This window comes from Ovis aries, chromosome 19 (genome assembly GCF_016772045.2).
Source record: "Ovis aries strain OAR_USU_Benz2616 breed Rambouillet chromosome 19, ARS-UI_Ramb_v3.0, whole genome shotgun sequence".
Lineage (NCBI taxonomy): Eukaryota > Metazoa > Chordata > Mammalia > Artiodactyla > Bovidae > Ovis > Ovis aries.
In genome coordinates, this window is record NC_056072.1 from 26,174,337 (window position 1) to 26,199,343 (window position 25,007).

General features: G+C 39.4%; 1 protein-coding gene across 40 annotated transcripts in view; it reads right to left on the minus strand.

Moving 5' to 3' along the window:
* The window catches only part of CHL1 (cell adhesion molecule L1 like), a 229,243-nt gene that overhangs the window by 161,233 nt on the left and 43,003 nt on the right, over positions 1-25,007 (minus strand). For 2 of the 40 annotated variants that reach the window (XM_060402870.1, XM_042235952.1), the window contains exon 1: positions 4,312-4,419. The exons of 36 other annotated variants lie outside the window; for them this stretch is intronic. The gene's annotated coding sequence lies outside the window, so the exon portion shown is untranslated. Of the gene's footprint in view, positions 1-4,097; positions 4,420-25,007 lie in introns of those variants that run through there. 2 more of the 40 variants (XM_060402874.1, XM_060402860.1) reach the window with 1 other exon arrangement.

The window sequence follows — 25,007 nt, forward strand, 5'->3', positions numbered from 1 at the left end:
ATGACAAAGACGACTGTTATCGATAGGAGTAAAAACAAACTTATGAGTTGGAAATACATTTATCACTACCCCTAGAGTTTGGAATAGTACAAGAGTACTCACAAATTTCACAGAAAAACAAGGTTATCAGAGAAATAAAACATCTATAGCAACAAATAAATACATTCTGATGCTTTGAAAAGAATAAATTTCCCCAATATTTTTGGCACTGCTATACAGTCTTGTAAAATAATATGTTTTAAATAACAGTAGCAATATTATGGTAAAGTAAAAAATGACAATTTTATAGTAATTAATAGGTATAAGAATTTAATGTTTTTATGGCAACTGGTAAAATTATTTATGTCTATATTATTTACAAATATAAAAATTTCACTTACCCTATTCTGTTGAAATTTTGCTATGTTGCAGAAAATGTCTATACATGATTTCACAGTGAGCACATATCAAAATAGTATTTTATCACAATGTGATTTTTAATAGCTTGAGATATGACTACCAAATAGATATGTCACAAAAACATGATCTTCACTTAACATGAAAGATGACTTTTCATAAGAGTGCTTCGAACCTAGCATATGTATGAAAGGAAGAACCACAGTGCATACCCAACACCCAGTACTCTCAACCACATTCATCAATGTTCACTTTGATTTCCCTTTCCTGTCTCCATTGCTCCTCTGAATCTCTTTGTCAGATAACATTATCACACATTTCCTGATTTCCACAGTAGAATGAAAATACCAGCCTTTGCAGCTCTGCCTCTCTGGATTTCTATTTATGGCAATGTCCATTCAAAATTTAAAATTGTAACAGTTTCTCTACCCTCACAAATTCCCTGTATTTCGTCTCATGGCAATTTCTCCTTGGTAAGCAGTCTTCCATAATCTCCCCATCAACCACTCTGCCTATTACTAGGGAAAAAAAAGTTAGTGGGCACAACCTCCTCCATGAGGAGGCCTCATGGAGCTCTCTAATCCAGTTGTGACTGGTTGATCAAAGATTCTTACCCCAGTTGGAACATTAGCCTGAAATGATTTCATTTTTTTCCTTCAAATGTTGCTTTCAACTTCTCCGTTCCCACCATTCTACGCTGTTTTATTCCATAAGACTCAAGTCACTGTTTATCACTAAGCATCAGGCTGATTTAAAATGCTCCCTTCCTCACTATTTTTGGCCAGAACTATGCTGAAAGTAGTTGGAATGAGGAGAGCAATGTCATTGCTTCTTGTATCCACTTCTCTCTCTAGCATCCTGGAATTAGAACCCACTCTTACAGCCTGATCTTCAGCTGGATCAGCTCCTGTGCAGTTCCCCGCTCCCACCCACAACTGCAGGGCCCAGAGCATCTTGCTCGTGTTGTCGCTGCTCTGAGAAACCCCCTAGGTGAGGTACCAGCAAGACAGCTGGAGCCCAGATACTTAATACCAGGTCTGCTTGATAGACGGGACATTTCAGGTACCCCTGCTGGGCCCAATGGTGAGCGTCTGGGCTGCTCTACTGGCCCACCCTACTTTCTCCTTCCACTTTTCTTCTGCCCTGCTCACATCAGCATAAGAAGTCATCACTGATTCAGGTAAACAGGGAACAAACTGCCAGTTTCCCATCTTTCAGGCACATCAATCTGTGCTAATGTTTGACTGGACTCCTTCCCTGACATTGCAAAGGGAAAAGAGAATCCCCTCTTATCACCTCTTATCTTTGTTCTGGCACAAAGCCAGAACATTTCAAAGAGCCACTCTCACCTTCCTGGCCCCAAATCTTTCTGTGTACAAACTGGGCAGCTAAGCAAATGGTTAGGGTAATCTGGCTTCTTCTTTCAACTCTTGGGAAACCCCTGAGTGGTATCCTCGTGTGAGCAAGCAGGACCCTATGAGGCCATCCCAGAACAGACTCCCCATCCATGTCCTCCACCTGCCTTTTATCTGTTAAAAAAAAAAAAAACACTTATAGTCAAAGAATAAATTCAATCCGAGAAGTGAGAAAATGCAGAAAGTAAAACAGTCAACAAGACAAAATACTTCAGCCATTAAACAAAGGTGAAGACTTTGAGCTCTTACTCAAGGACTATAGACAATATCCTGAGCCACGTCCTTTTGCAGATACCGAAACCCAGAACAGGTGGAAGAAGTTAACTGTATGCTGCTCACAAGCACGCAGACCCCAGACCCGCTGGACGCAGAAGGTTGATGATTAATGATGCTGACTCCCATGTCCCTCACCACTAGCCAATCAGAAGCATGTCCATGAGCTGATCTCACCCTGCTCTGTGAATACTGTCAGACTCCTCATTACCCTCTACAGGGTGGGGCACACATTTAGGAGGGCTTTAGGCTGCTGTGACCCCCTTTGCTTGGTGCAGCAATAAAGCTGCTCTTTCCTACTCCACCCAAAACTCTGTCTCCACGTTTCTATCAGGCACCAGTAAACAAAGGCCAAGTTTCAGCAACACTAGGCTCATCTCTGATTTGGGCTGTGAGTTCTACCTACCAATTTGAGAGCAACAACAGCAATAAAAACACAACATCTCACTCAATACTCCTTTAAGACTCATTAGCAGATAAGTCTAAATTAGATCAATTTTTGGCCACCACCTTAATCACTTTTGTCTTTAAACCCTATGTTCTACAACATTTCAAGAGGAGCAAAGTGAATGGTTTCCTAAAACTGAGTCCTACTAATGAACACAGCATCTAAATCCAAACCTGCCAAACTCCAAATACTATTTTTTAGTTTTTTTCAGTCCACTAAATAAAATTAAAATTCATAGCTGTGTCTGAATAATTACTAAACTTTGCAACATATATTTATGACATGTATAACAATCTTGGGTAAAGGAAAAGGAACATGTATAAACAATTCCATTAATTATGAAATTGAATCCAAAGCACCAACTCGTCATCATTGAAAATACTTTTTCATATCACTGCTATGGCTTCTAGAAAATTTTATGCTTCATTTTTGCAAAATTAGTGTTTGACTCACTGTTTGAGATAAAACAAAACATAGATGCTTGTGGAATATACCAAGATCTGCATGCAGAGAATTAAATCTATTGAACAGGTGTTGGGACAAAACACATTTAGAGCAAGAATAAACAAAAAACGTGACAATGTCAACAAATATGAATTGAATAAACTACCAGCTGTGATTAAAAACCAAACAAGTTTTTCTTCATAGGAAAGATATACCCTTTTAAAATTGACCATCACCAGCGCAACCGACCAAACTCATGGTTAGAGATGAGAATACTGACAAAAGCATGTTTATGAAAATCGTTAGAACTTCTTATGAAAATGTGTTCAATTTGCTCTTATTGTTTTATCAGATTTCATACTTTAAATCTATTTTAACAAAATATCTCATAAATCAGAAGTTACCAGCAAGTGATACTGTATTTAGCATTTTTCTTGAGTTTTATAGAACTCAAAGGAGAAAATCAACATGAAGCTGGCCTTGCCTTTGAGATGCACAAAAGAACTTAACTAGGTGTTAATGTTAAATCACTGAAGATCATGAATATAATATGTATAAGGTGATTTTAGATTCTCAAGAGGGGAAACTTTACAGATGGGATACATTTAAATTTTCCTTTGGCAAAATTAAAAAAATTTAAATTCTCATAATTTAAGGTAATATCAGCCACTGGAAACTTGAAAGCACTAAAAGTTCTTAGGAAGTGAATACAATTTTAAGGAGAAGTAAATAAAAACTAAAATGTGAACAGAAAATAGAAGAAAATGAATAATTCCAACCTAAGGCCTAAATCTCCTCATAGTGGTTAATTAGAATTTTATGCAAAGGAAGTTGCTACCAGGCCAAAGAAACAAATTCTCATTATATTTGGAGCCACAAGTCATGAGGGAAATGATAGCATGAAGCTTCTTAGAGTAATTTTGAGAAGGGATCTTGCTACCAAGTAAATCTGCCTTAAAAATGGTATCACTTATTTTTTTTCAGCTGTTTTATAGGTATTTGTTTAAAACCTGATGTATACAGGGAAGGGGCACAGACTAACAAAAGCCTAGGATCCTTACCACTGTGAAATATGAAAAACATATCGCAAATAGCAGATGAAGGCAAGGGAGCAGACTCACCAATATGAAAAATAATGAGGATAAATTATGCTGGTAAAAGCTATGGAGGTGTAGACCCATGATTAGTCACCAACCAGCTTCCCGCAGACTTAGTTCCTAGCATTTCAAGTCAGGGGGCAGGTGAGATGATTTCCTGGATGTCTTAGTCTGTTCAGTCTGTCATAACAGTACCGTAAACTGTGTGGCTTATAAACAACAGAAATTTATTTCTCACAGTTCTGGAGGCTGGGCAGTAGTCCAAGATGAAGGCGCTGGCAGATTCAGTGCCTGGTAAGAATCCTCTTCGGCGTCACAGGCGGCAGTCTTCTAGCTGGGATCTCTCAGGGGTGAAGGGCTCTGTGGGGCTCTTTTAGAGGCTCTAATACCATTCATGAAGACTCCACCCTCAAGTCCTAATTGCCTCCCAAAGCCCCACCTCCTAACACCATCTCGCTGGAGATTCAGCTTCAGCTTAGCAATTTTCAACGAGTCACAAATATTCATTCTATAGCACCGGACCCTAAGAGAATCAGGGAACAGCTTTGGTTAATAACTATTGCTCTAAGAACTACTGTTGTGATCATATGAATGGTAAACAACTGTGTCTTGGAGTGCCCTAGAGTAGCACCCTGAAGTGTTGCTTCACTGATTTAAGAACCTCCCTTCCCACCTGAGAGCTTCAGGGAGCCGCACTGTGCTCACAGGTATTTCGGGACTATCCCATGTGCTGTTAGCTTATTTGTTCTAAGTGAAAACCACACTATCTCTCATCCTAACTTCTCAATGCATGAAACCTACACAATTTCTCTGAGATAGGTTGCTGCTGAGCGGGGAGCCACACACACCACCACCCCAGAGTGTGCCATTTCGCCTTGTGGATTTTTTTCCAGCTGAAGCCAATTAAGACCCAGCAGACTCAGGTAAAGCTTTTTGCCTAAATGGCAACCCACTCCAGTACTCCTGCCTGGAAAATTCCATGGACAGAGGATCCTGGTAGGCTACGGTCCATGGGGTCGCGAAGAGTCAGACAGGACTGAGCGACTTCACTTTCACTTTAACTGCCTATAAAAATTTAGATAGAGGGCCTGTACCTAGAAGAGAGCTATTATCAGAGATAATTTTTATATCTCGAAGACATATCTGCATGACAAGGCAAACATCTGATTACCAAACATGCTCTTTTCACCTTCCTATGGATTTGCTTCTACATTTTTGAAGCCCAAGTTTCCTACTCCTGTCTCCTTAACTCAGGATGGTATATAAGCCACAAGTGACTGACTGACCTTGAGTTTCCTATTTTTCTTTCTTTCTTTCTTTTCTTTTTTATGGAGCTCCCTGAATCCAAAATTAAGTTTGTTTTTCTTCTGTAGTCTGTCTCACGTTAATTTAATTATTAGACCAACCAAAGAACCTAGAAGAGAAGGAGGGAGAAGTTTTGCACCCCATCAGAGAGCAACCCTCTATCCTAATGTTACTGATGCCAAAGCCAGAGCTTAACATTTTTACAAATAAAGAGGTATTGTGCCAGCCTGCATATTCAGGAAAGGGACTAATTCTTCCATAAGTTCCATCAACTCCAAGACATCCCAAAGAAACCTACAATCTGAGAAAAACAGTCTGCCTGTCATGAAGATAGAGCCTCATGGTCAGCGCCTACCCGGCTCCTCACCAGATTGCTGCTGTTGCCACAGCTGCTGGTAACATGTGCCAACTAGGCCACCTAATTTTTCAAAATGCAAGAAAGAAGGCTCTTTTTCCAGGCATTTATGCTTACCCAAGGATGCTGCACAACAACATTGGCCATGGTTACTAACCTTATCACATTTTATAGACTTTTCCACAACGGCCACTGAGAAACTGATCTGCTCTGAGTGGACGAGGTGCAGAGACCCAGAACTGCCACCCCCTTTAAATACCTGCTGGCACCATTTATTTCTCTGTATGGAATGACTTATTCATTTTTATTTATTTTCCTTAGCAGGCTTGTTATTTTGACTAGGCACTAGAGATTTCAAAAACTTTGAATACTGAGGAGAAACCTCTTTTATTCTCGAAGATCCCTGGAATGTTTATCCAAATTTACCACCTCATTTTCCTTACAGCAACCATCAAGTTTAAAAACCTTAAAATTCCACCTCATTAAACCCTCTGCTTCATTGTGCATACCTAAATGTTCCTGCCACTGTATTTCCCACACCTCTCTCACAAAGGTTTTGAATGAATGTAGGGAAAATATATTACTGTATAGAAATTTGAGAAACATTCTGAGTAGGAGCTACCCTCTTCCTTCCTTCCATAATGTTATCCTTCTTGTGCGCTTGGGGATCACATCAATCAGATTTTGTATTTCAACTCAGAAACTCAGTAGTTTTTGACTAAAAGAAATTCAGTGTGAACCTCAATTCCTTATTTATAAAATGAGGATAGAGAAAAAGCTCTATTCTTTAGGTTATAGAAAGCAGTAAGTGATATAAAAGTATCACAATAGTAAATTTACAAAGTATCTATATCTCATTTTAAAAATAGATGAAAGTCTGTATCTCACTTGTAGTCCTTTCCCAACGTCCAAGCCAAAGTTCTGTCAAAAACGCTTGGAATCATAAACCAGGAAGCAAGGACTGGAAAGAAATGTTTAGGCAGAGTTGTAGATGTCTAATTCACTTAGCTTTCTGGACTTTTATGCAAATAATCCATTATGAAAAAAGAAAGAAGGTCTTTGTATAACAGAATGACACATTTTCCCTACAAGCCCAAGACTATTTTATTAATCAGAATGCCCTTTGTTAAAAGAGCAAGTATCATTCATTCTGAGATAATGAGCAGTCCCCAAACCCCCAATTCAGAATATCTCAAAGATAGGAAGTGAATATTTGCCTCTGCAGGCTTCATGTATGGCACGCAGTAGGTCTACAATATATTTCCATAGTATATATAAATGATACACGTCAGGGACATTGTGAAAGTGTGACAGTCTTGAGTTATCAAAGGTGCAAACTGCCAGTATTCTCATCACTGATCTTTTATAGTGTTGTTTTCAAAACTACTTCTCCCTTTCTGCATGATCTGTTTATTCAAAAGCCTATGCAATTTTAGTATTAATACTACCAAGTTCTTATTTCCATTAGAATACAAATAGGACCTCTACAAGTTCATTTTCAAAATGATTCCCTGGTGTAGGAAAGAGAGCAATAAAGGTGGAGGCTATGAACAGTATCATTTACTGCTTGGACTTTTTTAAAGTGCACAAAGAAATAATTCACCTGTCCTATTCATGTGGCAATGAGTTTAGTGTCATTTAAATAGAGTACATAAAAAGAATCATTCAACTCATTTAACTGCTCATTGGTTATCCTTAGAGTGAGGTCTGAATGACAGCACCAGACTGACGCATCCAATAGAGAAAGAAACTAGAACAAAAAACTACAGGGCATTTCTGTAAATCCATCTACAGTGACAGTGCAGCCTATGGACACTATCCATCTTAGAAAAGCCGACCCCTGGGCAGGAACACACAGGAAAAGGTCATTCTTTTCAAATCAATGTTAGCCCTTTGCGCTACCACCCTGTGACTCTGCACATGGATATAATCAAAGTAGCTTATGCAAGTGTATGGAGCTAAGGACAAAGCAAAAACTGGCATCCTTAAAATTACTCTTTCAACACCCACTACTAACCCATCACAGATGGGGTGAATGTTCTTTACGTTCCAAGGTCTGTAAAAATCTGAAAGTAAGATATATAAAAGCAAATATATGCATAAATAAACATAACGTAATTGTTGTCTTTAAGAAGCTGACTCAATAAATCAATTATGTGAATAAATCTTAGCTAGAGGGAGCGATCTGGGGCAGTGACAAATGAAAGTGGAAACAAGGGACCTCTTACATCTTGTCTAGCACGTTTCATCACTGGAAGCTTCTGGTAACAAATGCTCATCTCCTTTCTCTAACATTATTCCTTCTTAAAAGAAAACAAAAGAACAAACAGGAAACATGTCACAGTGGTACAGTGAAGAAGTTGCTGAAATTCAGAGCCATAGGATACATGACAAATTTTCAGTTAAATGTTCATTACGTCCATTGCGTACTTTTTTTTTTTTTCATTAACTACTCCAAGAGCTATAACCTCTTAATGCATCAATACCACCACCCTGGGGATGACACTAAATTAGCTCTTTCAGATGGCGAGGAGTTCATTTGATGAATCACTACAAGTCTCAGGGCACTAGAGTGGACAGAAGCGGGTCGATGGGGCAGCTCAATCCTATTTCTGAGAAACTTAGCTGCTTGGGCATCTGGATTCTACTTGCATGCAAAGCATTTAGCAGGGAAACTGACAGAAGAATCTACTTTCCAAATTTCCCTCACTTTGCACCATGTTTTGGACTAAACATTATTCAGTCCTCATATTTCAGGACCATTCTGAACTATGGGGAGGAATAGTTTTGAAATATCTAAATGAGATTATATAAAACTGTCACTAAGGATTGTCATTAAGGACTTTGGCCACCTAATGTGAAGAGCCTGCTGCTAAGTCACTTCAGTCATGTCTGACTCTGCGTGACCCCATAGACGGAAGCCTGCCAGGCTCCCCTGTCCCCAGGATTCTCTAGGCAAGAACACTGGAGTCGGTTGCCATTTCCTTCTCCAACGCATGAAAGTGAAAAGTGAAAATGAAGTCATTGAGTCGTGTCCGACTCTTAGCGACCCCATGGACTGCAGCCTACCAGGCTCCTCCGTCCATGGGATTTTCCAGGCAAGAGTACTGGAGTGGGGTGCCATTGCCTTACCCAATTGGAAAAGACTCTGATGCTGGGGGGAAATGAAGGCTAAAGGAGAAAAGGGCAACCAAGGATGAGACAGATAGCATCAGTGACTCAGCAGACACCAATCTGAGCAATCTCTGGGAGATGGTGAAGGACAGAGGAGCCTGAATGCTTTCTCCTCTCCCTTACCTCCCTCCCTCACCTCCCTCCCTCTCTTCCTCCTTTCTTCCTCCCCCCCTTTTTTCTTTCTACCTTTTTTTAAGACCCAGCAGTTTACTCGGAGGTAAAAATTAAGCAAACATCATGTTAAATAGATAATATTTCGGTGAATCGCAGCATTGAGTAATTTTTGTGTGCGATTTTGTTTCACTCTGCTTGTATTACGCAATGCCAGACCTTCTCTTTGTACAATGATCAAGGGTAAAAACAGGGGTTTTGTCCAGTCCAGAGACCTGGGAGGCAGAACTAAGCGACCAAACCACCATGGGATTTAACAGCTTAGCTCATCCTTCAGATGATTCTCATTTATTTCTGAAAAACAAACTCAGTACAATTAATTTAATAAGTAGAAAAGGGGGCAGACAGAATGGTTTCTCAAACTGTCAAAAACCAGGCTGATTTCCAACAAGCTGGTGGTTGCAAAGCTGCTGAGACTTCATGAAAATGTCTGGGGAAAATAATTTCATTTAAAAACCATTTTGGGTTTCCTAATCTTATTTATTTCTTACTGCTTTCCCCCCTTATTTTATTAGCAATGAAGTTTATAGGAAAATAAGAGTGTCTCCTTCCATAGGAAGCTTTTAGGTAGCTCTTTTATTTCTACCATCCAATGCATTGATTTTTGAGGTCAGAATCTTGAACAAGTTTCACAAACTATACCCCAGTGCCAATGAGTTACCTTTTAAAAATGATCTTCCCATCTGTCTGTCTGGTAAGTTACAGTAGCCTACAAGTTCCCATATAAGTATAGATCTTTGTTATCGTAATAGCATGAGAATGTGATTTAGGAAGTAAGAGTGACTCCTCAAGCTATAGTGGCATTGTAGTCAAAAAGGGATTTTTTTTCTTTTTTTTGGTAATTGGAGGATAATTGCTTCATAATATTGTGTTGGTTTCTGCCATACAATAGCATGAATCAGCCATGAGTATATACATAGGCCCTCCCTCTTTAAGCTCCCTCCCACTGCAATCCCAATCCATTCCATTAGGTCATCACATAGCACCAGGCTGAGCTCACTGTTATACAGCAAAACAGGTTTTATTAAGTCCTTTTTACCTCTTTAAATGACAAGCATACTTTATAGCATATGTTATGGTTTGGGAGGTAGTGATCCCAAATTGGTCAGCAATAGGCAAATGACTTAAAGCATAAGATGGAAACTGTTGTTTCTAATGGCTTGGTACAGATTCATGTCTTTTAAGAATGTAAAAGAGAAGAACCATTTTATGACATTCCAAAGATTCATTTCTTGTATTTTATTTTCAGTTTTTAGTGTACTGAACATTGTGTGCACTCATTCAAAAATACTTCTGCTGAAATTTTAGAACACAGATTAATTATTAGAATCCTGTGCCCTGCAGTCAGAAATTCTAATTCAGCAGGTCCAGAGTGGAGCCCAGGAATCTACATATGTAATTAACATCCCAAGAAATTATTTTACTCATTTATTCAATTATTCATTAACAAAATCTTATTGTGACAGATATTATGCTGTGTGCTCAGTTCTGTGGATACACTGGTGAAAAACAATGTCCCTGCTTTAATCCATTGGTTTAATGTATAAATAAAATGCTTGGAAGCAATAAAAGCCAGGAGTAGAAATAAAATAGGGAAAGCAATTGCAGGGAATGATGAATGAGACAGCAAAATGGGATATTCAGGCAAAACCTCCCTGATAAGATATTGCTGATATAAGTGGTTCAAGGACCAAAGTTGGAGGAAAAACTCCCTGTAAACAGGCTAAGGATGGGGATATAGTATACATATAGCTATGTATACACACAACATTGTAAAGCAATTATGCTCCTATTATATATATAAATGTTGGGGGGGCAGGTTGCCACTTCCTATTTCTATAACACATACGCATATATATATATATGGGCTTCTCTGGTGAAGGAAATGGCAAACCATTCCAGTATTCTTGCCTGGGAAATCCCAGAGCAGAGGAGCCCGGCCAGCTACAGTTCATAGGGTCACAAAGAGTCGGACACCATTTATCAACTAAACCACTATACACACACACACACACACACACACACACACACACACATATAGGGCTTCCCCAGTGGTTCAGTGGTAAAGAATCTGTCTACAATGCAGGAGATGCAGGTTTGATCCCTGGGTTGGGAAGATCCCCTAGAGGAGGGCATGACAACTCACTCCAGTATTTCTGCCTAGATAATCCCATGAACAAAGGAGCCTGGCAGGCTACAGCCCATAGGGTTGCAAAGAGTCGGACATAACTGAAGTGACTGAGCATGTATGCATATATGTATATGTATGTGTGTGTGCATATATATGTATAAGTTTAAAAACAGGCTGCTGCTACTGCTGCTGCTAAGTCGCTTCAGTCGTGTCCGACTCTGTGCGACCCCATAGACAGCAGCCCACCAGGCTCCCCCATCCCTGGGATTCTCCAGGCAAGACCACTGGAGTGGGTTGCCATTTCCTTCTCCAATGCATGAAAGTGAAAAGTGAAAGGGAAATCGCTCAGTCATGTCCGACTCTTAGCGACCCCATGGACTGCAGCCTACCAGCCTCCTCCATCCATGGGATTTTCCAGGCAAGAGTACTGGAGTGGGGTGCCATTGCCTTCTCCGTAAAAACGGGCTAAGAAAAATAAAACTTATGTCTTGCTTCTCAGCTTGCATATGATGTCAGATATCTCATATGTCTTCAAATTTCTAATTTCTCTTGGTACTGAACAGTTTACTCTTCAGTTCAGTTCAGTTCAGTTCAGTCGCTCAGTCGTGTCCGACTCTCTGAGACCCCATGAACTGGGGTTGCAGCCAGGCCATGCTGCGATTCATGGGGTCGCAAAGAGTCGGACACAACTGAGGGACTGAAGTGAACTGAACTGAGGCCTCCCTGTCCATCACCAACTCCTGGAGTTCACTCAAACTCATGTCCATCAAGTTGGTGATGCCATCCAGCCATCTCATCCTCTGTCGTCCCCTTCTCCTCCTGCCCCCAATCCCTCCCAGCATCAGGGTCTTTTCCAATGAGTCAACTCTTCCCATGAGGTGGCCAAAGTACTGGAGTTTCAGCTTTAACATCATTCCTTCCAAAGAACACCCAGGGCTGATCTCCTTTAGAATGGACTGGTTGGATCTCCTTGCAGTCCAAGGGACTCTCAAGAGTCTTCTCCAACACCACAGTTCAAAAGCATCAATTCTTTGGCACTCAGCTTTCTTCACAGTCCAACTCTTACATCCATACGTGACCACTGGAAAAACCATAGCCGTGACTAGACGGACCTTTGTTGGCAAGGTAATGTCTCTGCTTTTCAATATGCTGTCTACTTCCCCGCAATTCCTATGTCCTCCTACATGCACATAACACAAATCACACATATTTTTATTAAAAAGATGTTTAAAATGAAGACAGTGTGGCACAGTTATAGTCTTTTTCTTTAAAAATCCAAAAATCTGCAAGCAATAAATGCTACACTGTTGGTGGGAATGCAAACTAGTACAGCCACTATGGAGAACGGTGTGGAGATTCCTTAAAAAATTGCAAATAGAACTACCTTATGACCCAGCAATCCCACTTCTGGGCATACACACCGAGGAAACCAGAATTGAAAGAGACACATGTACCCCAATGTTCATCGCAGCACTGTTTATAATAGCCAGGACATGGAAACAACCTAGATGTCCATCAGCAGATGAATGGATAAGAAAGCTGAGGTACATATACACAATGGAGTATTACTCAGCCGTTAAAAGAATTCATTTGAATCAGTTCTGATGAGATGGATGAAACTGGAGCCGATTATACAGAGTGAAGTAAGCCAGAAAGAAAAACACCAATACAGTATACTAACACATATATATGGAATTTAGGAAGATGGCAATGACGACCCTGTATGCAAGACAGGAAAGAGACACAGATGTGTATAACGGACTTTGGGAGAATGACATTCTAACATGTATACTATCATGTGAATTGAATCGCCAGTCTATGTCTGATGCAGGATGCAGCATGCTTGGGGCTGGTACATGGGGATGACCAGAGATTTTAAAATTTAAAAAATAAAAATAAAAAATAAAAAGACTGTTCAAGAATGATGTGATAAAATTGCCCAAACGTTGGCAGTCCTAGAATATAGTAAAATAATAATAATAATATTAATGGATCTAGAATAAAGAATGTGATTGTCACACTTTACTTTTCTCCCCCAAGAGACACTCGGGAATTTTTATACAGGTCTAGGTGCTTCAGTTTAATGGATTCATACTAACAGCTCATTCAGAAGTGAGCTCCCATGATGAGAGGTGGGACAGACAGCATCCCATGGAAAGAAGAGTAGAAGGACCTGGGGATGTTTTCCTGTGAAAAAAGATGACTCAAGTGAGATATAAGTTTTCTCTTCAAACATAAGAGGGTCATAGAAAAGGAATAAGACTTTTTTTTTGTGGGGTCTAAAGAGCAGAACTGGAAGAAACAAAAGAAAATTCCTGGGAGAGATATTTGAGGCTTATACAAACTTAGCTCTAGGTTTAGAGTTACACAGACATGGGCCTGGAAGCCTCAGGAAGGAGCCCCTGTGTCAGAGGAGGTGAAGTAGGGGTCAATGACCACTTAGGGCAATGGGAATGCAAATGCCTTCAAGCCCAAAGGAATGGTTGAATTAAAGGACAGCTGAGGTCCTGCTGACTAAGAGAATCTATGACTCATGATTCAGAATTCCATGACTCAAAACAGTAGGACTGACTGCCCCATGAAACAATAGCCCCTCTTACTCTTACAGGCCTCTCAAACCAGGAGGCATGTCGGTGCTGCCCTGACAGACAGCCTCGTGGGAAGAACTGAACGTTTGAAGTTGATATAGTTGGCCTTTAAAAGGACAGTGTGTCCTTCCAGGGCTTGCTCCCTCTTTTGGGGGCTGCCCTCTCCCAGCCTCCATCAACTTCTCCCACCTGGTCCCTTAGACATATAAACACATCCCCAGAACATGCTGCCTCTGTCGGAACCACCCAGCCTGGTGTTCTCAAGAGTCCATCTTCCTCCAGGGGAGATGCCAAATTAACAAAAAACAAATTCAAAGTTTTTCAAGTCATTCAAGTGATATGTTCATGATTTTTTTCATATGCATGGATTACTGCACTTATTTTTAACTGACTTTTCAATTGAAAGTATTTTAAGATAAAATGTTCTCTCACTACTATAAAATGGGACCTAAGTACCACATTCCATAAAAAAATAGATACATTGAAACCTCAACAATTAAGTTCTACACAGACATTTTAACCAGCTGAATCTTGGATTTTGAAGTCTGATCTCTTTTTATGAGAAAGAGATAGTAGAAAGTTAAAATTTATAAACTCATACAAGCACAAATCTATGTGGTTTTTTTTTTTTTACTTAATCTGAAGTAACCGAAAGAGAATTAAAAATGAAAAATGTTTGATGCATATGCCTGCTATTTAATCTTAAATTACCTATGATTATTTTATATTCCATCAGTGGTACTCACCCCATAACTAATTAAAACTAATGTCCCCATGTTAGAGGAGAAATGAAGCCTTAACCCCTAAAGCAGCCCAGGTGGACAAAACTTTAAGGAATAATGAATTAGAGAATGCCAGGCACCATGGAAAATCCATGGAAATATCTTTAATCACCTACATAGTAAGTCTCCCTTGAACTGTAGTTTCCATGTAAGGACAACCACAGACACAGGCAGGACTCAGTTCTTGCTTGTAATCCTTTTGCCTAGATTCTAGGTCTGGCAATACAAGGCTGTCCAGTCCAAAGCGTTGACTCATTCAGTAATCCCAAAATAACTGGGCAACCACTGTATGCCAACTGCTCTGCTAGGCACTGAGAATACAGCACTTGATACATAAGATTCCTGCGCTCACCTCCAAATTTCCATGGGAATTTTGTGGATGCAGGATAGCTACGTCTCTAAGTCAGAGTTTATCCACCTCAGTGTGAATGACATTTGGGGCAGAATAATTCCTTTTTTATGGGAGGTTGTTCTCTGTGTTGCAGAATGTTTAGTGGCAGCCCATTTCTCTACCTCTGTCCCAAAGGTAACAACCAAAAATGTAAAAATGTTTCCAGATAGTACTAGATGTCCCCTGGAGGACAAAATTACCCCTGGTTGAAAACCACTGGGCTAAGTCCTTCTTCCCTATATGCAAAGCAACAGCGCCGCCTTGTACAACTTCAGGGAACACCATTCATTTGTACTCCATGTGAATTTCTTCCTTAAAACTGTGTAACAAATGTACATCCCTCAAAAGGAGAAGCTCTGCTGCTTTACTGTATAATGGGTGAAATTACATGCTCTGGTGGTATACACTGGGCTTCCCTGGCAGCTCGGACGGTAAAGAATCTGCCTTCAAGGCAGGAGACCCGGGTTCGATCCCTGGGTTGGGAAGACTCCTGGAGAAAGGAATGGCTACCCACTCCAGTAGTCTTGACTGGAAAATTCTATGGACAGAGGAGCCATGAATTTAGAGATTTAATAAAAGACAAGGATATAGAATACTTATCAAAGTTTTATCTTTTTTTTCAAACTGCATTCATGAATATTGCTTCTCTTTCTCATTTCTTCTGTCATGCACACACATGCACAAACTAAGGCATGGAACTCTTACTTTGTCTAACATATGATTAGTTCTAAGCAGAAACCCAAAGAAAGTGAAGAAGCAAAAACATTCATTGATGAATGATGCTGTAAATTCTAGGTAATTCAATGTCCTTTCGGAAACGAGAACAAAGATCCCAGAAAAATTTTTTTTAAAGGTGAGAGTGTGATACCAGGCAAAAAAAGAAATACCCTCACTTCCCAGATACCTTCCTGTTAGGTATTTTAACAGACCAGTGCTTCTCAACTCTGCTTGTCAATAAAATCATGAGTAGAAGTTGAAAAGAGCAACCCCCACAACAACAACAACAACAAAAACCAGCTATCTGAGCTTTACCTACAAAGTTAGAATAGCTGCCCAGACAGCCTTAGATCTAAAGAGTGCCACAAGTAATTATTATTGGCACTAAAAGGTGCGAACTACTGTTCTAGGTTGTCAGGAAATACTGGGGGAAAACAAGACAAGAAAATAAAGCCTGCTCTGCATTTTCCAGATTTGAGATTTCAGATACTAAGTTTCTCCCATCAAGGAATGACACTTGCCCAAAATAAATGAAAACCTTTAGCATTTACACTTTTATCCAGAGAGTGCACACACACCCACACATACCTGCCAGTTATCAGATACAAAGATGGCATAATGCCCATCTGTGCCTCTTCATGACCTAGAAGTTATTGAATTCTAGAGGTCATTTGAATGACCTCTCATTCGTAAATCAATGTGGTATAAACTATAATCATTAAAAATGTCTAAGAAGGTTTTTATAATCACACAAAACTCTAGGAAATATCGCCCATTGCATTTGAATCATAGCAACTGGAAGTCTAGCCTTTTCAGTGGATAAAGAAAGACATCTCTTAAACTACACACAATTGACTAAGTCACAGATAATAGCTCAAAACATCCTTTTCCCAGAAAACAACTGCTTTTTGAGACTATAATTACAGTAGGAAGCCAGTGAGAAGGGTAAGAATGAAAGGATCTATCTAAAAATAGCATTCTGAAAGAAAACACAAATTCAAGTACAATTTCATAGGACAGAAATGGGCTCTACAGGGCAGAACAGCCAGAGACAGGGGGAAGAGAATGCTGGTGCCAAAGCATAAAGAAGGGTAGAAACAATGGAAAATACAAGTCTAGCTTCTTTCTCTGACTTACAAGGCCATGCACAGTCTGGGGCCCACAACCCTCCCAAGACTCTCTCCTCCCAGCTCCTTGTGTTCCAGCTGCAACAATCACTTTTAAGACCCTAAGGAAAAAATCTAGTTCTTTCTCTGCTCCGACTTAAGAGCTATACTTCTCCCAAGCCTGAAGGTTTAATCCAGCTTTACCTCCTCAGAAAGGCCTCTTCTCTACTGAGGAGGGATCTTGAGAAGTTACCATAGCAGGTTGATTTCCCTGAAAAGCTCATTCTGGTCTATGAATGAGCTATCTGAGATCAGTGCATGGGGAAGAGAGGGAAGGAAGCTGAAACACCCAAAGGGAAAAGCTGAGCTGGGATTCAGCTTAAAGAGAACCCTCAGCCCACCCTTCAAGGAGCTCTGAAGTGGGCACGATCCTTAGAGCTGATCTAATTTGCACAAGCGTGCCGGGTCTTCATCCCTCTACATCAGATAGTAGATGTCCCCCTGTAAAGGAGGCATGACCTTGCACAAAGGGGTACTCTCTTCATCTGAGGCAACTCTGACCCTGAGTATTGATTGTTGGAAGCACCCCAAACAACAGAAGGTATAGAACTGGAAAAACGTGAAGGTCACTCATTTGTGTCTGACTCTTTGTGACCCCATGGACTGTACAGTCCAGAATAATGGACTCCAGGCCAGAACACTGGAGTGGGTAGCTTTTCCCTTCTCCAGGGGATTTTCCCAAACCAGGGATCAGACCAAGGTCTCCCACACTGCAGGTGGATTCTTTTCCAGCTGAACCACAAGGGAAGCCCAAGAATACTGGAGTGGGTAGCCTATCCCTTCTCCAGGGGATCTTTCCGACCCCGGAATCAAACCAGGGTCTCCCGTATTGCAGGCGGATTCTTTACCAACTGAACTCTCGGGGAAGCCCAACAGAAGGTATAGCTGGTTCTCAAAGGCTGATCTGGGTAGATTATAGAATCTACCACCATAACTTTATCTCATTGTTCCTCGATTTTCTCATTTATAAAATGAAGATGACACTAATGATCTCAAAAGATGTCCAACATCTTCCATGGTGACTAAGCTCAACGTTAAGTTCTCAATAAATGCTGAATATGCATCTTTACCAGCTCTATTCAGGAAAAAAATGTGGAAACACTTTTGATTAGAGAGCATTTTTTCAAAATTCCCTCCTTTCTCCCTTTATCCATGGACTCAACCAATATTACCTGAGTGTCTACTAGGTATTACGGATTTTTCAATACCAGAGGAAAGAGGGTTGAAATTCCAAAAGGAATTTACTTTTTAGTAACACGTGCATGCTAAGTTGCTTCAGTTGTGTCCAACTCTTTGAGAGTCCATGGACTGTCACCTTCCTGGCCCTGTCCATGGGATTTCCCGGGCAAGAATACTGGAGTGGGTTGCCATTTCCTCCTCCAGGGGATCTTCCCCATCCAGGATTGACCTTAGTCTCCTTCATTGGCAGGTGGGTCTTTACCACTAGCACCACCTGGTAAGATTTTTAGTAACAGGAAGAAGGAAAATAACCATGTAAATAAAAAGGTAATAGAACACTGTTAATAGTAATGAGAAGTCTCAGATATGCAGATGATAATACTCTAATGGCAAAAAGCAAAGAGGAACTAAAGAGCCTCTTGATGAAGGTGGAAGAGGAGTGCAAAGAATCTGGCTTAAAGCTCAACATTAAAAAAAAAAGATCACGGCATCCGTTCCCATCACTTCATAACAAATAAAAAGGGAAAAAGTGGAAGCAATGACAGATTTTTCTCTTCTTGGGCTCCCAAAATCACTGCAGATGGAGACTGCAGCCATGAAAATAGAAGATACTTGCTTCTTGGAAGGAAAGCTATGACAAACCTAGACAGCATGTGAAAAAGCAGAGACGTCACTTTGCTGGCAAAAGTCTGTATAGTCAAAGCTATGGTCTTTCCAGTAGTCGTGCATGGATACAAAAGTTGGACCATACAGAAGGCTGAGCACTGAAAAATGGATGCTTTTGAACTGTCGTGCTGGAGAAGGCTCTTGAGAGTCCCTTGGACAGCAAGGAGATCAAACCAGTCAATCCCAAAGGAAATCAAGTGTGAATATTCATTTGAAGGACTGATGCTGAAGCTGGAACTCCAGTACTTTGGCAACCTGATGCAAACAGAGGAAAAGACCCTGATGTGGAAAAGATCGAAGGCAAAAGGAGAAGAGGGCAGCAGAGGATGAGATGGTTAGATAGTATCACCGACTCAATGGGTCTGATCTTGGACAAGCTCCAGGAGTAAGTGAGGTACAGAGAGGCCTGCCGTGTGACCATGGGGTCACAATAGTCAGACACAACCAAGTGACTGAACGGCATCGAAAGAGTAATAAATGTTAACTGAAGGATGAAGAAACATGTTTACGAAATTGTATTATTGGATTCATTAATGAGTCACATAAACACAAATCAAATGAACTTAATTAAAGGAATTTATCAGCCTACAAACAAAAACATATATGAAAAGCAGAGGGAGAAGCAGCACCAGGAGCCTCTGAATTCTGAAACCCAAACAGCATTAAGCCATCCTGCTTACTCATACTTCTGTCTTGCTTGTTTGCAGGATTATTCTCTGATACTAGCTCTGTTATTCCCCCTTGAGTACAATTTATCCCTAGTGAAAGATGTTGAATATCATCAAATTGGCACTACCTATCCCATCATATAAACCATGGTGCTAAGGGAGGGTCATAATTCAATATGTACACAGTCTTATAGTCAAGGCAATAAAAGTAATGTTTTTAGTAATTATCAAGGCTTTGCCATGTATAAAATACAATGCATTTATATAATTGTATCTAATAAAAAATAAATTCTGTAAGTACTATTATCTCCTTTTACTAAAGGAAAAAAAAAACTAAGGCTCAAAGAGATTAAGTAACTTACAAAAGCTCACATTATTAGTAAGTACTGAAGGTCAAATTCAAACTCACTTCAATCAAATCTCCTAAGCACATGCTCATAACCACTAGATAATTAGGCCGTGCTAATGCTGGTTACTATATAGTTATATAATAATAAATGTAATTATTTCACTACCTTAATTAATCCATGCTGATCAGTCTTCCATCCAACATGAAGGCGTGATAATTGGACATTCACAAATGAAAAGCATAACCATACCAAGGCCAATAAAACGGGAAATAGCACAAGAAAAAAGTAGCAGAAGAAATCAACGTGAAATATCATTTAATGCTATAATCATTGAGGCCAATCAGACAATGATTGGCCAATTTAACCATACCTAATTCATGTTGGGGTTTACATGCTTCTATTAAGTTGGGAGGAGTCTTTATTACATTGGAAAATCAGGGAGGAATTGTAAAATGCACGCTAGTCTAGAAGCTAGGAGATAGAAGATCTAATTCTTATTCAGTAAATATGCATTTGACTTTTTTAAAAGATTTTTTTGATGTGGACCATTTTAAAGTCTTTATTTAATTTGTTACAACACTGCTTCTATTTTCTGTTTGGTTTTTGTTTTTTTGACTCTAAGGCATGTGGGATCTTAGCTCTTGAACCAGGAATGGAACTCACACCCCCTGTATTGGAAGGCGAATTCTTAACTACTGGACTGCCAGGAAAGTTCCTGCATTTGACTTTGAACGCATCAACATCCCAGTTTTTTAACCCAGAATTTAGGGACAATAGTCCCTGGCCTATTTACTATGTTTAATATGTATTCCTTAAAGATTAAGACAAAATATACATAAACACTTAGCCTATTTATCACACAAAACATCTGAGTGAGTTTTTAAAATACCAAGTAGGAAAAAAACATATATCTGAGTTTTCTTATACCTGTAGCACTAGAAAACAAGGTTAAGTGTTTGATATAATAAAGTTTAAAGTAAACTTTTTAAAGCTGAAACAAAAGTAAGTGAAACATAAACAGAGTGAAGAAGATGTTCCAATCAAACCACATATTTCTGTATTAATACTTAAATACAAAGATATAAAATAAATCATCTTCTAGATTTAGAAATGTTGTAGAATTTTGCTTAGACCAAAAGAATCTTATACGTATTCCTATGCATTTTATAAGAAATAAGAAAACACTATTCTGGAGGTATTTCTAGATGTTACAGTGGTTGAAAACTTTGGCCTGAAGCCTCATTTTTCTATCATTTGATTTTACAGTCCTAGAATTTCCATGTCCAACTCAGCTTGATATTTTTAGTTGGAGAACTAAATTCATTTTAAGCAGGACTATAAAAATGTGACAATTACAAAGGGAATGATTTGAGAAACCAACCGTAACGGGAAATTAAATGTCCCACCAAAAGGCTTTTTAGCAGAAGAAATATGTGCTATAAAATTTAATCTAAGATAATAGAAACTCCTAAAATGTGACTTATAGAAATATTAGTTGCTAAAAGGTGAGACTGGGCTTCTTTTCAAAATTTACTTCCCCCAAACAACACTTTCCCCAACCTGTCAGCATACAAACTTCCCATATCTGGCATGAAATTTCCAGCTTTAGATTTGCCCAAAAAGTCATGGAAAGTTGGAGCAAGAAGGAAACTTGCAATCTTAATCCAACACTCCCATTTCATAGAAGTATGAAGTTGAAACTCAAAGTAACGAAATAATATGCCTAAAATCATACTACAAATCAATGCTAGAACCCAAGATGAAGATGGTGACGATGATGACAGCGACCACTCACTGAGACAGTTCTGTAACGTAAAGATTACGATCAGAGGCCTGAGGTTCAGAGAGGTTGGCTAATTAGCCAAACCTAGGCTCTTCATCAGTTTACTATCCGCTGCACCATTCTCTGCCTGTGCGTGTGTACTAAGTTGCTTCAGTCATGTTCAACTCTCTGCAACCCCATGGACTGGAGCCCACCAGCCTCCTCTGTCCATGGAATTCTACAGGCAGAAATACTGGAGTGGGTTGGTTATCTGCCTTGTACCTGGACTCATTTTCTACCACCACTTCCCTTCCAAGAAAAATAAATCCATGGTGATAAAATTCTCTAATCAAATGGATCCTTCTTACTTCCCTCTTGCCGGGTTTATTTCCTACCTCTGATTAGGCCTCAGTTTCTCAGAGAGGCTTTCTCTGACCTCCCCTAAGTCAAATCCTCATTTAACTCTCCTAACTAGCATTTTTCAGAGGTGCAATTTCATAGTTGTTTGCGTGATAATCAAATGAATATGTGTTTACCATAACAGAGATAAGATTTACGAGGGTAAAAACTGCCTGTTTGTTTTCTGGTGTATCCTCAGCCAAGTGTCTCCTAATAGTTAAACAAAAATAACTGTTGAATGAATTAATTTTTTAAAAAAGTTTGCTTCCTACAAATGAATGAAGAATACTATATTAGACAAATGTAAAGTGATTTATAAGATTCATTTTCTTTTACGGTCATCTTACACATGACACAAGTTTAATACATTATAAAATATGTAAAATATGATGACAGGAGAGTATGATGTATAGAGATATTGTACACAGTTAAGGAACTTCCTATATTCACAATGTGGAACGAAATACCAAAATCACATAAGGGTTGATTAACTGGTTAACAAGAAATTAACAATTAGCAGGGAATGAAATCCTTGACCAAACCCAAGGTCAGTACACAATAGTCACTCAAATATAAAATATAACATACCTGCTGTTTGTAGTTGTGAAGAAAATATTAAAATAGGCTTGGAAAGATCACAAATATAAGGAAGCACTTCCTGGAGTCTGTCTGCAAGAAAGTTACTCAAGACAACGGTGCCAGCTACTCACTATCTTAAAGGCAGACCTCAATCATACTATTAAAAATATTCATTTTCACTTTTCTAACAGTGAATGCTGCCCTTAAGAAAAGGAGATTATACTGTACAGGGTTCTTAGAGAGCTTCAATGCATTTCTCCGTTTCACTCCTTTTCTTGCTCTTTTTGGGGCAGGGAATGTTGTGGTTTCTATGGAGGCTCCAATCTTTGATCTCTGTGCACAAGGCTTCCTTCCACGGCAGGATCATTTATGATGGGCTATATTAGCCTGTGATAAGAGGCTTTGATTTACTTCCTAATTCCCTGCTTCATCACCAGGCTCTCAGAAGTGCCTGCTCCATCGCCCTCCCCAGTCCAGATAGTGATAGCAATGATGTATTTCATTGGTTTGCTTCCTCTCCAAGGCCTGAAATATTTTCACACATCTGCAGTTCAATATAATCTGCTATTTAGGGGAGATGCTTAAGATTTGTGTCAATGTTATACATGGTATTTTTCCCCAACATGGATCGCCTTAGGGCAAAAATGGCATTTTGTTGAGGGAACACAATTTTCTCTATTCATTGGATTTTACTCTGAATCATTTGTTTGCTTGTTCTACTTATGTCCCCGGACACTTTATTCATGCAGTATGTTGTGCTGCCACTTGAAAAGCCTTTTTAAATGACAATAGAAGATCCACAATGTCCATTTATTAATTTAAAAGATCACCCACGTTTTGGTGGGTTTCAGTGTCTCTTTGTCTTTAATATTTTTATGGACATTTTGCTTTGGTCTTTTCTCTGAAAAGCAATAGAAACTTTTTTTCCCACTGAAAAGAGACTCTGTCTTCTGAAAGTGCAAAGACAGAAAAAAGAAGTAAATGATTAGAAAATGGCTAAGAAGACCAAACCCAACCCTGTTAAAATCTTACAGGCCAGTGGACTGGCAGTAACAACAAAACCTGCAAAATGATCGCAAACCTTGGCCTTAAAAGAAAATTCTTCACATAATGCTCATTCTACAATTGTTTGATTTTGAGATGCCATTTCTCTAGTGATTTAGAATCTACCTGTAGCATTTTAACAACATATTTGCATTTCTCAGTTTCCCTTTGGAGCCCTCACTGAATTTTCATGCTTTAGAGATGACATTTATTTGTGTGTGTGATTTGAGTAAAAGCAACTTCAATAAGACTCCCATTGAAACAAACATATTTTTGGCACCTCGATACCAAAATTATGTATGCAAACTGGAGGCGATCCAAAAAACAGACACGAGAATGATGAAGGGAATGGAGTGCTTGGCTAAGGAAGAAACGTGGGGCTTCTGAATGTCTCAAGAGTGCCTAAACAACAATAAAGGAACAAAACAGCCCATAAATATTGAAAAGGTGTACACATCAAATACGGATAGGAATGATTAATTCTGGGACAAGAGCATGGAGCTAGTTTTGGTGTTCTTATATGATGGGGAGGAAAAGAGAAAAAGGACCCTGCCTAGTATCATCCATTTAAAATATGCAACTCTCATTCCTCATGCAAAATATTTTAGCATCCAATGGAATCTTACCATCTCAGAATGCCTCCATTTTAAAAGATACTGAAACCTTAGCCCTTTATTCAAAATAGAGGAACTGCTTTCTCAGGATATCAGTTTTACTCAGTTTCAACTTCAAATCTTTTGAGGAGAGACTTTCATTTTGGGTAAGACTCATTCAACAATTCTTCACACTTTTATTTCAGAATGGTCCTGAAGTGAATTAGACATAGGCAATGCCAACAAGACCCGCGTCTCTTAGCCAGTTGGGGATGTTAGAGAAAGGAGAGTTAAGGGGACATGAGAATTAATCAGAAATCAAGTTTTAGTGAGACTAGAAACTACCAGCATGATTGCCTACATTAGAGGATGCAGAAAAGCAATCTGAGAATTTAAATTGAGCCCAGAAGGTGTCCAAGGAGTAAACTATCAGGAGAATCTTTTCCTCCCACTGTTCTTCCTTTCCTTTTTCTCCAGGCCCCATCTTTATAAAGCATCTAGCGGGTGCTACATTCTATGCTTAGTGGTAACAAAGCAAATATATATCTGAACTGTACTCTGTCCTCAAAGACCTATTACTGAGACAAATATGTACACAAATTATTGAAACTGAGTGTAAGGCCTAAAACAGAATTAGAGTAAGACAGATGCAGGATCAGCCAAACAAGTTGCATCTGTGCAGTGTATTCACCAGAGATCTCCAGAGAAACAGAACCAGTAGCATGTATACAGGAATAAAGAAAGAGGTACTACTGGAATTGTCTCACAAGATTAAGGAGGATGAGAAATCCCATGACCTATTCTCTGCAAACTGAAGAACCAGCAATGCTGGTGGAATAATCAGTATGATTTCAAAGGCCCATGCTTCTCTGGTGCCTCAGATGGTAAAGCATCTGCCTGCAATGCAGATCTGG